Source organism: Sarcophilus harrisii, chromosome 5 (assembly GCF_902635505.1).
Source record: "Sarcophilus harrisii chromosome 5, mSarHar1.11, whole genome shotgun sequence".
Lineage (NCBI taxonomy): Eukaryota > Metazoa > Chordata > Mammalia > Dasyuromorphia > Dasyuridae > Sarcophilus > Sarcophilus harrisii.
The window spans coordinates 210,074,175-210,091,925 of record NC_045430.1 but is presented as its reverse complement, the minus strand read 5'-3'; the positions used below and the strand labels follow the sequence as shown (position 1 = coordinate 210,091,925).

The window sequence follows — 17,751 nt, the reverse complement described above, 5'->3', positions numbered from 1 at the left end:
TACATGAAAGAAATAATTTCAACTGTTCCCCTTTATTCTTTTCTTGATTTGATTCCTTTTTACCTAGATTTAAACCAAATATTGGGGACAGGGAAAAACTGTCTTAAACGTAACTTCAGACTTTTCAGTGAACATACAGTAAATTGGCTTCCACCCAATCTGAAGACAAAAGTTCAAATAAATGATGATAATCAAAAATTGGAGGAAACAAAATGGAAAATTGGACATTTAGTTCTTTTAATGAGAACAGTGACTGAAGAGTTAAGTAGTTCAATTTACTTAAGTTGTTTTGGAAACATAATGCAATCCACCAGAAAGACTTAAGACCCAGTTTAGACAACCATCTTTTTGAATCTTGCTTAGAAGCTGAGGAAACAAATAGATGGTTAAATCCTTTACTTTGGTGTGACCAGATAAGTGATATCAGTTGCAAATAGATGGTTAAATCCTTTACTTTGGTGTGACCAGATAAGTGATATCAGTTGCTAGTAGCTCGAAAAGCACAATTAATGTATTTATCTTTTCTCATTTAACAAGTCAGTTTTTCAGTTAACTCCCAAACTATCTACATATATGTTACTGAAGACCAAAGAATATATAAGTGTGTGTATATATGTGTATGTATATATATATATCGCATACTAGAAATAGCATTATAATTATACCCAAAATGTCTGTCTTTGCCTCTTCCTTTCTTCAAAATAGGAGTTAAATAAGGGTGGTTATAAAAAAGGAATATAATTTGGTTATTTTTAGCCATTCCAGTTATTTCTAAATAACTCGTTTGATCTTTATGAATTGGAGTTCTAATTCCTTCTAATTTCAGGACTGATTCATTAAATGAGAATCAACTTTAGGTTAAACATGGGCAGTTCTTCTAAACATATTTCCATATTCATCACACTGCTTAAGAAAAATCAGAAGGGGGGAAAAAAAGCACACAAACAAAAAGGTGAAAATAACTGTGCTTTCAGTTCAGTCTCCATAGTTTTCTCTCTGAGTGTGAATGGTACTTTCCATCCCAAGTCCATTGGAATTGCCTTGCATTACCTTGTATTGTTGGAAAGAGCCATCACAGTTGATTATCACATAATCTTGTTACCAAGTATCAGTTCATGAAAGTCTTTCCAGGCTTTTCTGAAATCAATTTACTCCATTATTTCTTATAGAACAATAATATTCCATTTCATGCATATGCCATAACTTATTCAGCTATTCCCCACCTAATGGACATTCACCTAATTTCCAATTCCTTGCCACTATAAAAAGGGCTGCTACAAACATTTTTGCACCTGGATGTCATCTTTTCCCTCTTTTATGATCTCTTTGAGATATAGATCCAGTAGAGGCTCTACTGGATCAAAGGGTATGCAGTTTTATAGACCTTTGGGCATAATTCTAAATTGTATTCCAGAATGGTTGGATCATCTCACAACTCTATCAATGATGCATTAGTGTCCCAGTTTTCCCACATCTGCAATGTTTATCATCTTAAAAACTATTTTCAAGTATTTTTAAGTACCTGGAAAATCTGATGTAATTCTCTGCTATAGTTATGATTTATAGGTTCTATATACTGTAAACAAATAAAGGTTATAATCTATTTCATTTAAGTTGAGAATCATCAAGCCATCTATTTATGGATTATCCACAACATTTTTATTTCTACATTTCTTGCCTTTCAATCAATATTTTTCATAAGGAAAATTGTTAGTGTTAGCAAAATGACTAGAATACCAAATCTGTAAGAAGGAGAATCAGTTTCAAAAGAGAGTTGTGTTGGGGTTCAGAAGAGGCTTGGGTACAGATCCCACCTTTGATAATGTAGATACATCATCATAGACAAGTTACAACATCTCTGAACTAAGTATTTTAGTTTTCTTCATCTTTTTTGGTGAGGAATGTTCTGCCATTTTTTTTTTTTTTTTCAGTTGTGTCCAGCTCTTCATGATCTCACTTGAGATCTCTCTTAGGAGAGATACTAGAAAGATTTGCCATTTCCTACTTTAGCTTATTTGACAACAGACGAGGAAACTGAGGCAGAAAGTTAACGAATTGTCCAGGATTATTTCAGTTTAGTGTCTGAAGCCAGATCTGAACTGATGAAGACCAATCTTCCTAACTCCAGGCCTGATGTTCTGTAGCATTTATCCACCCTTGAGGATTATTAGGGACTACACCAAAGTCCAGCACTATCTTTAGGCAAGTAAGATGGTTTTGCTGTTTCATATACCACCAAGACTACTTAATAGCTGTCCTAATACCATATATACACAAACACTAAAGCAACATCTATCAATCACGTAATTTCCTAACCTTTCAGTGCAAAAGGTCTTTCACATTCCTGAACACATTGTTTGTATCTCAGTCCAATCCATTCTTTATTCACCAAAATGATCTTCTTGACCATGTTGTACATCCTATCTTTCTCCCAAACATTCATTTAACTGCAATGGCTTCCAAATACCACTAGCCTAAAATTAAAATCCTCTAGTTTTGAAAGTTCTTCACAGCCCTGGCCCTTCTTATAATGCCAGATTTTTCACACCATAACTTTTCCCACCTTCCCCACTAACAACATATTGGATCCAGTGACATTCACCTGCATTCTCTTCCTGGTAGACAATGATCCATCTCCTTATCTGGGCATTTTTACCTCTTGATTTCCATGGTTTCCTTCAGCCAAAACTCCACCTTCTGCAAAAAGTCATCTTTCAGTCCCCTTCCAGTACAGTTTCAAATAAGACCATTGAAGTAAAAATAGCATCACTTCTAGTACTGTATCACTCAGATTACTCCTGTTTTTTTTTGGGTTTTTTTTTCCCACCATCTTAGTTCCTTTTGTGGTTATTACTGTCCTTGAAATAGGATGTGATTCAAGGCATGTGCCTTTAAAATTACATAAATGTAATTTCTGTAGCCATCAGCAGGCAAGGAGTTGGTGCCTTGAGTAATGAAGTTTAGCCTTTTCAGTCTATTTCCCAACTGAGCATGACCAGTGCCTTTCAAAGATGAGTTCATGATGCAACAATTTGTACTTTAAAAATGAACTGTGTATTAAAAATGTGTATATATTCATATATGTACATATACATGAATATTAAATTTGTGCATATCAAATATACATATAGCTAGATATACACACATATATATATGTGTGTATCTATGTATGTGGCACCTCTAAATACATGAAGACAAGAAACTGAAAAGATTCTATACAATTTACAGACATTATTTGTTAGATTTAGCAATTATCACTTTTAATTTTCTATTTAATTATAGATCATCTGTAGAACAAACTGCCTAGCTTTCATAAAGCTGTATAAATGAAAAGATTAACAACAAAAACAAAACTGAATGCTCCAATCAAAAGTCAAGAGAGAAGATGCAACTCCCTCTTTGCCAACATAGGAGATGATAGGTGTGGAATATTGTATATGATGTTTGCCTTATTTCATGTGTTGGTTTTTTGGAACTATTTCTGGCCTCCCTCACCCCACCTTCTTTTTGTTTTTCATTCTTTGTTACAAAAGCTTGCTCTTTGGGAGGGATAAAAGGAGAGAGATATGGAAATGAGATTTTAAAAACTTGATAAAATTTCTGAAAGAAGCAATGGAAAAATAAACCTCAAAAATTTATTAACTGACCAGAGTTATCGACAGACTTTATATAGAATATGTGAAGACATTTGATGTTTGTTCAGCCTATAATGTTGCGCTTTCCAAATTTGAATGTCTTGGCAAAAAACACAGCAACATTTTTTAGGGGCAGCTAGGTGGCACAACTGATTCGGACTCTGGCCAAGTCACTAGGCAAGACTGCCTCCTCAAAAAAAAAGTTTGTATATTCAAAGATTATTAAAAATGGTGTGTTGAATGCACTACAGAATAAGGTCTGGACAGTTCTTGCTAGGATAATGAGTAATGACTTTAAAATTCAGTGTTTTTTCCATCTAAGTAACAGAATTTTGGAATTGAAGTATTGTACTTTGAAACCTAGTTTTGTCATGTGATGCTAGGCAATTCAGTTAACCTAAAATCTGTTTTTTTTTTTTTTTATGTATAAAATGAGGGTTTATATAAACTATCTGAGAATCCTTCCAGCTCCAAAATTCTATAATTCTTGGGGTTTCATTTTATAGAAGATAAAGAGTAGGTACTTAATGAATAAATGTTAAAAATAAAATAGGAGGTTTGAATGCATTAGATGATTTGAAATTCCCTACACTTTCCAGGTTCTGGATCTCTGAGATCCCTCCAAATATCTTGCTCCCAAGATCGTAATTGACTATAAATTGCTGCAAAAATTGTTTTCACATAAGATTCCCAGGTTACAGTCGATGGTCTATTTACTTAAAGCAGCAATTATCACAACAAAATATTGGTATCAGAAAACAATTATGAACAGATTCATCCCTTGGAATTCATTGTAGCACAATGTTAAGGAAATTTTTTTTATTTAGATCGACATTGTACTTCTTCAAAGTGTGGAATATGTGAGAGAATAAATGAGCATACAATGTAATATATAAAAGACATTTGTTTTACATTTTAACTTTCTAATCTATACTTGGAAACTTCACATATAGTATATAAAAATCATTTTTTTCTTAATGATACTGAATAGATGTTATATTTCTCTACCCACAATATTTTCCTATACATGGGTTTGTTTAAAATCAAGTGTCATCCCAAGGAGATGACATAATTTACATAAGCCTTTGAGCAAGAATAACTAACATATGACATGATAAAAATAAAATGTTAATTTGTCTTGTTCAGAAATCTATAGCAATTTCATTTTTTTTCTGTGCCATTTCCATAACTGGACTTGAAAAGAAAGTGTTAACATTAATATTAGAGTATAAATTGAACGGGTATATAAAACAATGTCTAAGAAGTATTACAGTATTTGCTTGTTTTGTAAAAATGAAGCTAGAAATATTAAAATTAGAATTATACACTTTGTAAACACCTCACTCAAAAGACAATTCACAGAATTAAGTCAAAACAATGTAAATCAAATTATATAAATATCACAATCTGAACAAATAACAAATGACCAACTTTTAACACAAATATTCATAATCACAGCATTTAATCAATGGTAAACACTATACCTGTCCATTGTACAGTATAGGGCCTTTAAAGTATAAATTTCTTATGATATATTTACCATAACCTATAATATGTAACCAATTACATAGCCTTAATTTTGTTTAATATATCCCCAGGAAAAGATCTGTGCTTAAAGGTAGAAAACGGACCAATCCTTAGAAGAGAAATTAGGAAGGATAAAGAGCAGCCACCAGAAATAAGAAATAAGAGTTAACATTTACATAATATGTGCCAGATATTGAAGTAAATGCTTTATAAAATTTCATTTGATCCTTATAATAACTTTGAGAAGTATCTGCATTTTATAGATGAGGAAACGGGTAAATTAAGTGACTTCTAGGGTCACAAAGCTAATGAGCATCTGAGATTGAGATTTAGAGTGAGGCCTTTAAAAATTTTTTTTTCTTATTAAAGCTTTTTATTTACAAAGCATATGCATGGGTAATTTTTCCAACATTGACCCTTGCAAAATCTTTTGTTCCAAAATTTCCTCTCCTTATCCCTTCCCCTAGCTGGCAGGTAGTCCAATACATGTTAAATATGTTGAAATACATGTTAGATCCAAGAAATGTATACATGTTTATACAGTTATTTTGTTGCACAAGAAAAATCAGATCAAGAAGGAAAAAAACCAAGAAAGAAAACATAATGCAAGCAAATAACAACAGAAAGTGTGAGAATGCTATGTTGTGTTTCACACTCAGTTCCCACAGATCTCTCTGGGTGTTAATGGCTCTCTTCGTCACTGAGCAAATGGAACTGATTTAAATCATTTCATTGTTGGAGAGCCATGTCCATCAGACTTGATCATCATATAGTCTTGTTATTGCCATGTATGATGATGATCTGGTCCTGCTCACTTCACTCAGCATCAGTTCATATAAATCTCTCCAACCCTCTCTGTATTCATCCTACTGGTCGTTTCTTACAAAATATTCCATAGCATTCATAAGCTATAATTTATTCAACCATTCTCCAATTGATGGGCATCCACTCAGTTTACAGTTTCGTCCCCTTACAAAGAGGGCTGTCACAAACTTTTTTGCACATGTGGATTTTTTTCAGAGTGAGGTCTTGAGACCAGGTCAAATGTTGCTTATACCCCTCATTTCCTCATAAAGAGAACTGAAAATATGAATTTTATCCTCATTGTCAGATTATATGAGGAATTAAAATTACTAGGTGAAGTAATTTGTAATATTCCAAGTGCTAAAAAATAGCAGGGATAAATGGTATAGAAGTTGTAAATGAATTGTTATAAATGGAGGAATTTTGTATTTTTTTAAGACATTACTTTAGCCCAAATTTGTAAAGTGAGAGCAGCAAACAAGTAATTAATACAAATCACCAATCTTTCCCTCCACTAACCAAAAAGACAGGCTTCTCAGCTCTTTCTCAGGATAAATCCCTGACAACTGACTACTGCTCCATGTATTCTGAGTACAAATCCTAAAACTCTGGATCATAAGTCTACATGTATACTTTAACATATATAACATGTATTGGTCAATCTATCATCTGGGGGAGACAGTGGGGAGAAGGAGGGGAAAATTTGTAACAAAAGGTTTTGCAATTGTCAATGCTGAAAAATTACCCATGTATATAACTTGTAAATAAAAAAGGTATAATAAAAAATGTCTATATGTATATATGAACCTGTGATCATACATACATATATTTTGCATATATATGTGTGTGTGTGCAAATATAAAATATATACATCTATACTTAAATTTACTTTTAATGGCTAGAGCAGATAATCTGCTCAAAGGAAAGGCATGAAATCTCTTATAAATCTGCTTTACACTCTTCCTCCAAATATAAGAATCTCAATCTTTCTTTCCTCCTCCCCCATCTCCTTTCTCCCTTCCTCCGTTTTTCCCTGCCTCCTGTCATGGCTCCAAAGTGGAGCCTGGAAATCCTGTCCCAATTCTCAGTACTGAGTTCTTTCCAGCTTCCTTCCTTAGAACTGCTCAGTTGCTTCTTAGGCCTTCTTTGAACAGGTGATAAGAAAATGGTACTGCATATCTGATCCTATGGACATGTACTTTATCTGAGATGAAAGAGGCTGGATCTTGCTCCCAGGGACCTATACAGGAACATGTACAGGTTTCTAGCTTTAAATCAGAGATGATACCTCAGATAGAAATTAGTTATACCATGGATGATAGTGAAGTTCCAAGAAAATCCTCTCTAATGACATTATTTCTGAACTTCTTGCAAAAGGGATGCCTGACTATACTTTAAACATCATGGTCAGCAAGTGAATCAAACTGGTATAAATTATCCACACAAATGGTTCTGGGAGAGGTATAGTGCCTGGAACTGGAAGTTTTGTTCTTGACATCTGTTGTAAATTCAATGAGTTTTAAAGAAAATAGTAATGAGCCACAAAATTCTGTCATTTATAGCCAATATAGATTAATCAACTAAAGTACTATTAATTAATTCTTTAGTAGTTTGATTAGTATGGTACTGATTAAGTAAATTAACTAATGTATCATTTTTTGCTATATTAGCATAATTCAACCAGAAGCAACGAATACCTCTTCAGTTATTTAGATCTTTCTTTATTGGGGAAGGATTCTGGGAAGATAGTGGGAGTGGGTTGCTATTCCATATTTCCTCCATAAATAGAACGAATTTGGGCCTCGGGGTGGGGAATATATCCTGGTGAAAAATCAAGAAGACTTGGGGCTGAATAGGGGTTTTCCAGGTACAATCCAAGAAGATGGGAAGAAAGACCCTGGCTGGTGATTAACCAGAGTGAAGTACAAACAGCACCTCCAGGCTAGCTCCTCTGAAACAACAAGTGTCCCTAGCCCTACTGCTGGGGTAAAGTGGTTATGGCTGCAGCCTCAGTTTGAGGAGCTGGGGGTCTGGACTGATTAGGAATGTCAGGCTTAGCTGTGCTACTGAGATGCCATCCTGGGCAAAAAGGAACTGGTGAGTGCAGAAGCAGTAGGGCAGAGACACGGCTGGCTGTGGCACTTGCTGGAGAGGGGTGCTCTTGATTAGGAGTTCCTGGTCAAAGGCGAGAGCTCAAGTAAAGCTAATATCATCCCCCACTTCATGTACTTACACTGATAATTTTTATTTTTAAAAAATGAACCAGCAAAGAAAAAAAAGCACCATAGAAACTTACTATGGAACAGGGAAGATAGGAATTCCTCTTCAGAGGAACATATTGAAGTAAAAAGTTTCCATCCCCAAAGAGTAACATGAAATAGCTCCCTGCCCAAAGAGAATTTATAGAGAAACTCAAAATAGAATGTAAAAATCAAATAATATTGAGGAAAAACTAAAAAAAAAAAACCATCCAAGAAAAACAAGATTATGAAAAAATGTTAACTGATTAGAAAAAGAGATACTCAAAGATGAAAATAATTCTTTGAAAATTAGAATTGAGCAAAGGAAAGCCAGTGAAGTTATGAGAGACCAAGAAATAACAAAACAACATATAAAGAATAAAAAAAAAAATACACAGGATGTGAAACATAAGAAAAATGACAGATCTGGAGAACAAATCAAGAAGAGAAAATATAAAAATTGGACTGCCTGAAAATTGTGATTAAAAAAAAGAACCTTGACACAATAATGCAAGAAATAAAGAAAATTGTCCTGGAATGATAGAATATGAAGTGAAAGTAAAAGTAGGAAAAAAATCCAACAATCACCACCTCAACAAAACAAGATCTTTTGTGGAAAACATAAGAATATTATTGCTAAATTTCAAAACCCACAGATCAAAGAGAAATTTTTGCAAGAAATAAGAAAAAAACAATTCACATACTACAATAGTACAATTATTGTACTACTATTGGAGTTACAGTTAGAATTGTACAGGACTTAGCAGCAGTCACAATAAAGACCACAAGACTTAGCAGCAGTCACAATAAAGACCACAAGTCCTGGAATCATATTTACCAACAATGAAAAGAACTAGACTTGTGGCCAAAAATATCATATTCGGCAAAATTATAATATGGAATTAGAAAAAATGGACATTCAAAAATTTGCAGATTATCAGGACTATCAACTAAACTTGAATTTAATAGAAAATTTAAGAGCCTATACCAAAGATTGATTTCAAGGAACTTAATATGGGCATGTTTATATATTTTTTTTAATACAGAAAATGTATACCATATTTAAGATGGACAACAATAGGATAACTCAAAAGAAAGGTTGGGGCAGAATTTAGGTTAAAAATAGTAATTATATTGGAGAAATGAGATGCAGAAAAAGAATAAACACAGAGGCATTGAGGGAGGAGAAAAGCTCATAGCTCTGAAAATCTACTCACATTGGGAATGGGTTCAATAGGCAATACTACATATATACCATGATATAGCACCCTCCAAAATCTATAAATAAGGGGGAGATGGGGAGATGGAGAAGCAAAGGGTGAAGAGAAGACAAGGGAGGGATCCTTGGATAGGTTAAGTAACAGAAAGTCAAGTTAAGGAACAGAATTAAAGCAAAGAGTCAGCAGGGATAAATAGTAAAGATGTGTGTGTATGTGTGTATATATATATATATATATATATACACATATGTATACATATCAACTATAGCTTGCTTGGGGATAAAGGGAAATGAAAAGGGGAAAAAGAATAAAGTAAAAAAGGTGTGCAGTAGAGGACAAAAGAACAATTTACAAGAAAGTACAGAAAATATGAACATTTATGAATATATATATATATATGTACTACTTGAACTGGTAATTTATTATATATTTTGAATCCTTTCTGATATTCTGCTGGGTACATGACAATGCTCTATTTTGATTTAGTATTCCTTTTCTGTTTTTCTTTTTTCTTATTCTTTAAAATAAATTAAAAATCAAAAACAAAAATAATTTTTTAAAAAAGAGAAATATATCTATTTTCATAGTGTTTTGTAGTTGCATTTGGAGTAGTTTCTGTGTTTGGCAAGTTTCCTCCTAAATATTTTATACATTCCCCAGTTATTTGGAATAGAATTCCTTTTTCCATCTTTTCTTGCTGGGCACTATTTGTGTTTTATGAAATGGCAGATAATTTTAAAGGGTTTATTTTATATTTTTCAGCATTCTCAACTAATGTTCTAGTTGATCCTCTAGAATTCTTTTATGTAGACCATCAAATTATCCACAAAAAGTATTGTTTCTTCTTTGCCAGTGCTCATTTCCATTTATTTTTCTTTGTCTTATTGCAATAGCCAGCATTTCTAGCACTGTTATATAAGAAAAGTTAAATGAAAATACTTACTTTACTATTAATGTTATTGGAAAGGCTCTGATTTGTTTCCAATATACATTATGTTGGATCTGTTTTAGATATTACTTATTCCATTAAAAGATTAATTTGTTTTATATATCAGAAATGACTGCTGTATTTTATCAAGAGCTTTTCTTGCATCTTTGCACAAAAGCAAACCAATATTGTAGCATAGTGTTTGATTAATCTAAAGTTACTAAGTTACTGAGATTCATTACTTAGTGCAAATTGCTGGGAAAAGTGGAAAGCAGTCTGGTAGAAATTGAGTTTAGACATGATAAATACGGAAACATGATTGTTCATGTATAACTTAGATTGCTTATTGTATTGTATAACCAATATTAGATTGAGGGAGGGAGAAAAAAATCTGGACTCAAAATCTTACAAAAATGAAGGTTGAAGACTATTTTTACATGTAATGGGAAAAATACTATTGAAATAAAAAGAAATTAAAGTTGGAGAATGGCTGAATAAGTAATGATATATGAATGTTATAGAATATTATTATTCTATAAGAAACGATCAGCAGGATGATTTCAGAAAAGCTTGAAGAGACATGAACTGATGCTGAGTGGAGTAGAACCAAGATAACATTGTGCACTGCAACAGCAAGATTATACAATGATCAGTTCTGATAGATGTGGCTCTTTTCAACAGCAAGGTGATTCAAACTAGTTCCAATGGTCTTGTGATGAAGAAAGCCATTTGCACCCAAAAAGAAGACTGTAGGGACTAAATGTGGATCACAACATAGTATTTCTCATTGTTTGCTTTTTTTCTTTCCAATTTTTTCCCTTTTTGATCTGATTTTTCTTGTGCAGCCTGATAATTGTGGAAATACATGTAGAAGAATTGCACATGTTTAACATATACTGAATTACTTGCTGTTTAGGGGAGGGAGAGACAGGGAGGGATAAAAAATTTGGAACATAAGGTTTTGCAAGGGTGAACATTGAAAATTATCTATGCATATGTTTTGAAAATAAAAAGCTTTAATTTAAAAAATTGGAAAAAATTAAATTTAAACCTATGCCTCACTCCATATAGCAAGAAAAATCACCAAATGTGGATATATGACTTAAATATTAAGACAAATGAATCTGATTTATTGTTTTACCATATTGGTAGTTTTCCCATTATTGAACCAAATCTGTATTTCTGCTATATTAATCCTACCTAATCATAATGTGCAATCTTTTTTGATGTGTTATTGTAGCTTTTTTTGCAAATATTTTAAAGTTTATGCCTCAATATTCATTAACGATATGGGTCTAAAGTTTTCCTACTCATTTTTAAAAGTCTTACTGAAATGTCTCCTCCGTGAAACCTTTCTTCTGACTCTTTCATGAACCTTTCTTTGATCCTTATTCAACACAGCGCATTTAGCACTTTATTTTCCATAGACCCTGCTTTATTAGTTCTCATTCTGTACCTAGTACAATGGTTTTTGTATATTAGATGCTTACTGAATACATGTTGATTGATTTATCTGAACATCACTAGAGTAGTCTACATTCCATCAAGTTTGGGGACCATGTCTTATGTAAAGGTTATCTTGATGCAGGGATCTGCACTCAACAGACTCTAAATCAATGGTTTCCATTTACTGGTTTGTAAATCCCTTTTTGGTTCTCAATATTGTTCCAAGGCATTCAGACAAAAAAATTCTTTGATGGCCCTTACAGCAATAAATACTTACCCAAATATATGACCATGGTGCACAATTTTGGTGTTATGTTCAGTGACTAAGCTCAACATGTTTTTAGCATTTCTCAATGTCTCCAGATTATCTCTAGACTACCATTAGATAATGGCATTCCAGCACCAAACTATTCCTAAAGAAATGCTTTCTTTAGTGTTCTACACCAGAGTAGCTCACCTTTCCTGTTACTTTAAAATTGTACTTTATCTGTTGTGTAATCACATGAACATACATAAACTTAATTTTAACACAGGTTTGCAATATTTAGCTTACTACTGGACTATCTTAAATTTGGTTATGTATTGAGTTTATTACTGTATTTTAATTTAAAACAAGAATAAATAACCTCATTAATCCCAATTAACTGAGATGGAAATTTTTTTAAAGTTTTTTGTTTGTTTGTTTGTTGGGTTTTTTTAAGATTCTTGCAATGCAAGTGTCAGGGTGCTTGAAAACCACAATCACTGCACATACATGTCACAAACCATCTTGAGAACATTACAAACGTTCACAAATGTTCTACAAAAAAGAAACTTATTGGTATTCTTTACAGGATTGGAGCTGTTTTCTAGTATTTTAAATTTGTCTTCTGCTTATGTTATTCTTCTTCAACATGTAGATTTAAAAATAAAATATTTGACAGTTTTTGTGAGAACATGGACAGGGTGCCAGTTGTACTAGAAAAGAAAGTACCATCAAAACATTCTTTGCTTTGAAAGATTAGTTTATACATTGTTTAAAATGTAGTTGGGTTTTTTTTATTTGTTTTTTTACACAGGATCATCTCCTATGTGGAAAATCCCTATAAAAATTTTTGGCCCTCCCTTCATTAAGAGAGAAGTCTGAATTATTATGTTATCAGAAGATAACATATGTTGATAATATTATACATGTATTTTATGTATTTTTGAATTTCTAAATTTTTTGTGCTATCTACAGGCCTCAAAACTCCCCCCAAATTCCTATTTAATTTCTTGTGCCAATCCGAGGTATTTTGAAACCTTGATAAAGTCTTGATATGGAAGGGATAACTGTAAAGCAATATATTAAACTGAAATTTAAGTACATTGATCATTTAATATGGTGCTTTCCCTTAAATTAGTAGAAAAGTATTTTGCATATTAAGCTATTAATTGGCTAAAAATAAAAAAATGAATTTCCATCTCTCATGAGAGAGCTTATAAAATTCTATTTTCTATCACTTATTAGTAAGAACATGTCTTGAAAACAATGGACAAATAATCTCTGTGAGTAGAGTTGCCTGACTCAAGGCCTAAATGAACTGATCAGTTGGGCAACATATCTCCTTCCTTCCTTCTTTCTCCTTATTCACTTACCTGTGCCTGCTTTATGGGATATCAGTCCCTAAAGGTGTCCCAGTTGGGAGCTGTATAAGCAGGGTAGGCAGGCAAGGGTGCCTTGCCCTTTCCACGACTGAGCCCATTCACTGTTCCTGCATGCCCACAGGGCTCCACAGGGGATGATGACCATGTGTTTGTCCTAGTAGTCGGAGGCTAATTGAGATTACCTGTTGGCATCTGGTGCAGGGAGCCCCTCCACCTCCTTTGTATCACAGGGGCCTTCCCACTACAAAGGAGCTGCCCAGGGCACTTCTAGGTCCTCTGTCACCAGTTGGGAGTATCCATTTCATATGCTCACATCTCCTGGGGGCAAGAGGGGTTGCATTGTTGTCCTACTGCAGTCTTGGCAGCATTATTGGACATTGAAAATGGACAAGATTTCGGCACAGACCACCTCAATGTGCGATTCATCAACAAGGCAAAGGTGGAGGCCTATTCCCCAATGGGGTATGGGTGATAGGAGAGGGCAATCATCAGCACAAGCAAGGGCAAAACCCGAATTTTGAGTCCTGGGACAATAGTCATGGCTTTAGGACTTTGACCAGGTTTAGCATACCATACCCAGTCCTGTTCCAACCACCCTCCCCTGCCCCAGAGGTTTTCAGGCAGTTCTGGGAATAAAAACACCAGGGCGCTCACAATGAGACAGGATAGATATCCCCGGCAGCAGGGACTTACTCATGGAGGGCACATTGACTTGGACTGGTAATGGTCAGACATTTGTGACCCAAGGGGTGACAGTCACTTTTTGCTCCAAGCCTATGCCCAAGGAGCCAGAAGCCCAAGCCACCTCAAATGGGGAGTCTTTACAATCCATGGCCATTCCAGTCAAGAGGTAGTGCCAGGGGAAAAGGCTTGAGAGGGTGGGCAGGAATATATTACTTTGCATCCACATTTTGGGTTTTAATAGGGTGTCTTTCTAGACAATCAATTATATGGATATATAGACTAAGACCCTGTTATCCTACCCAGCTGTCAGTGCCTAGTCAGAGGGCCCTCCTCCTGACTCATTATAAGCCACACGGCTTGCACCTCAGCCCATTGGTTGCTCTGCCCTATTCCTGCTTCATATCACAGGACTGCAGGAGAATGGTCATATGGCAACAGCCATCTGCACAGCATTGGTACCAGAACTGGACCCTTTTGTATAAAAGCAGACTTGGGTATTGTTCCCTTCTCTTCTCTATAGGGGTTCTTCCCTCTCCCCCTGTCCCAGGGCAGGGCCATATGGGGCAGTTCCATTAATTGATAGGGAGTCTTGGAACTTCAATGGTCCCAAAATAATTTGCAATTCTGAATTCAAAGCACTGCTGGAGAGTGTGCTTCAGTGTCCTAGATAAGCTTCTTTTGCCAGTATTGAGGACCAAGGCACACTGCTACAGCGTGTGAGGAGTTAAATCCAGCTCCGTACCCATCCCTTTATGAGGCATGTGGGTCTCACAACTACAGAGGTTTGGAGTGTGATTGGCTCCATGGCCTGGGCTGTGATTGAGCAATTTTCCCACTAGACTATATTGGAGCTTTGTTCCCTTCCATAACTGACTCCAAAACTCCAGAAACTGCTAGAAGTGTTCAGATCTCTGCCACAGGTTATATCCATAGCCCTATATATCTAACTCAAATGGGCACCCAACGCCAACTACGATCAGGGCATATACTTGTTTTACTGCCTGCAAAATCAAGCTCAGCAGCCTCAGTCCAGGCTCATACTGCCCCCTTCCCGGTCATGTTATATAGGGGCTATGACAAATGAACACCCACCAATATCTCAAAAGATTTTCCAAGTATGTGTGCAACAGAGCCATTGTGATGAGTTGGAGATAAGCCTGGATTTTATCTATTACCGCTTTGGGCATGATATGCATCTTACCCAACCTAAAAACTCCCAAGAATTTGACAGATAATCCAGGACTTTAGCCTTGGGCAATATTGCCCACTCATCCACCACATAACTGCAAGTGAATGACCACATTGGGTGCTAAGGCTTCTATTTCCTGACAAAGAATCAGATGTTAGCAAGACATCATCAATATGACGAAACATTCCTACAGCTTCTGGCCTGTTCCACTCCTGAAAACCTGTAGCACTAAACTAAATTGTGGGGCTATGGAGACACTCCATATGCAGGGTCATAAATGTTTACTGTCTGCCTTTCCACCTGAAGGTGAACTGGTCCTGGGACTTCTCATGGACAATAGAGAAAAACACATTAGCCAAATTCAGCACATACTGATTCGTCTCTAGTGTCAGCTGGTCCACCAAGTCCTTCCTGTGGGAACAGCAGCATTCAGGTAGGATACCACTTTATTCAGTTCTTGCTAGGCCACAGTCATCTGCCATATCTTGTCTGGCTTTTGAACAGGCCACACTATACTAGTTGTATAGGCTATGGGCTTCTTGGAGTGTGTCCACCTTACACAACTCTTATAGGTTGGTTGTGATCTCCTGGTGGCTTCCCAGTAGCCAATACTGCTTTACATTTACTACCTTCTGGGGAACAGGCAGCACCACAAGTGCTGCTTGGTATTGTCTCAGGTAACTGGTTTTTACAACCTAGACCCAGAGGTTGAACTTCTCCACTGAGATTTGCAGCCACAGTCTGGCCAGGACATCAATGCCCAAGATGCACTTGTTATAGGGGAAATATATGGTAGCAAGTTCAACAAAAGGCCTCCAGGAGGATACTTGAATTCCTTGGCTATGCCCCTATTCAAAGGTAAACAGTTCAATTGGGTTTGCCTGTGTACCCATAAAATCCTCCAGCCTTATCTCCTGAACCTGTTTTTTCTTTGTCCTGCCGCTGTTCAAGGAGCAATTGTTGCCCCATTTCCAGGAGATAGGCCTTGGGCTTTTGATTAATCTTGTCCCCATCTACCCTTGTGGCCCGCAGATCAGTCTACATCTGCACGTGGGTCACTGGTACAGGGCACTCCTTCTTAGACTGCTGTTCTCCACGTCCCTGGTTGACTCATTTGATGTGGGCCCTTACCTTCCTTCTCTGCACCTTAACTGCGATCACTTCATATACTGGGCAGCCCATATAAGGAGCCAATATCACCACCAGAGACCCCAAGGAGCATTTTGTACTGTCAAAGTACCCCTATACCCTCTTGTAGCGTGTTAACAGCTTTTCGCCTGGGGTCCGGGTATTCCGCATGTCCCTTTCCCAGACTGCCTGTATCTGGTTGACATAAGACTCCCAATTCATTCATTCTCAGGGGGCTCCCAATAAATGCCAGAGAGCCCGCACAGCAACACTTACTCCCTCTATTACAGGATGGTTTGGGTTCCCTCGAGCCATCCGGCCTTGGAGCAACATTAGATGGGCAATGACTGAGGCTAGCTTTTCCATTTCCGTAGCAACCAGGTTAGCTAGGGGTGGGGGGGGGGGGGGGGAGGAATAGATGATAGTGTCCGCCTCGGAGTCCCGCAACCGTAGCAACCAGGTTAGCTAGGGATGGAGGTGGGGCGGGAATAGATGACAGAGTCCGCCCCGGAGTCCCGTAACCGTAGCAACCAGGTTAGCTAGGGATGGAGGCGGGGGCGGGAATAGATAATCGTGTCCGCAACCGTAGCAACCAGGTTAGCTAGGGGTGGGGGCGGGGGAGGAGAGAAGGCGGGGGAGGGGAGGAGGGGAATAGATGATAGTGTCCGCCTCGGAGTCCCGCAACCGTAGCAACCAGGTTAGCTAGGGATGGAGGTGGGGGAGGGGGGGCGGGAATAGATGATAGAGTCCGCCCCGGAGTCCCGTAACCGTAGCAACCAGTTTAGCTAGGGATGGAGGCGAGGGGGGGGGAATAGATAATCGTGTCCGTCCCGGAGTCCCGCAACCGTAGCAACCAGGTTAGCTAGGGGAGGGGGCGGGGGATGGGTGGAGGCGGGAAAAGGGGGGAGGGGGAACGGGGCTAGGGCTCTATCGGAACTGCCTCCCCAAGACCACCAATTTTGTCCGGGTGTAGAGGACTAGAGCTTGGGGAAACGTGCCTCCCCGAAAGCCTGCTGACTACACCAACTGTCAGCTCCGTGGCCTTGGAAGGGGTCCCACTCGAATTTCGGGAGGTGAAAGAAGACGCGAGTAGGAGAAGGGGTTCGTCGTCGCTACAGGCATTGGGGAAGAGGGGAAGCAGCTTCCTCACCTCGTCCCAGGCATATGATTTATTGCGTTATTGACAACGGTGGCAGCGTGCCAAAGCGTAAAGGTAACTTACATAAGTGTTATGATTACATCACTCTGAGTAGTTACTTGGAAGCCTATTTCCTCTACAACCTCCTCCTGTTTTGTTTGGACTAGAAAGCGCCAAGGCTGTCAT

General features: G+C 37.0%; 1 protein-coding gene across 1 annotated transcript in view; it reads left to right on the top strand.

Annotated features, from left to right (window-relative positions):
- Window positions 1–17,332: 17,332 nt before the first annotated feature.
- The window catches only part of NCAPG2 (non-SMC condensin II complex subunit G2), a 78,888-nt gene continuing 78,469 nt past the window's right edge, over window positions 17,333–17,751 (top strand). The window contains exon 1 of the mRNA XM_031939581.1: window positions 17,333–17,640. The gene's annotated coding sequence lies outside the window, so the exon portion shown is untranslated. The remainder of the gene's footprint in view (window positions 17,641–17,751) is intronic.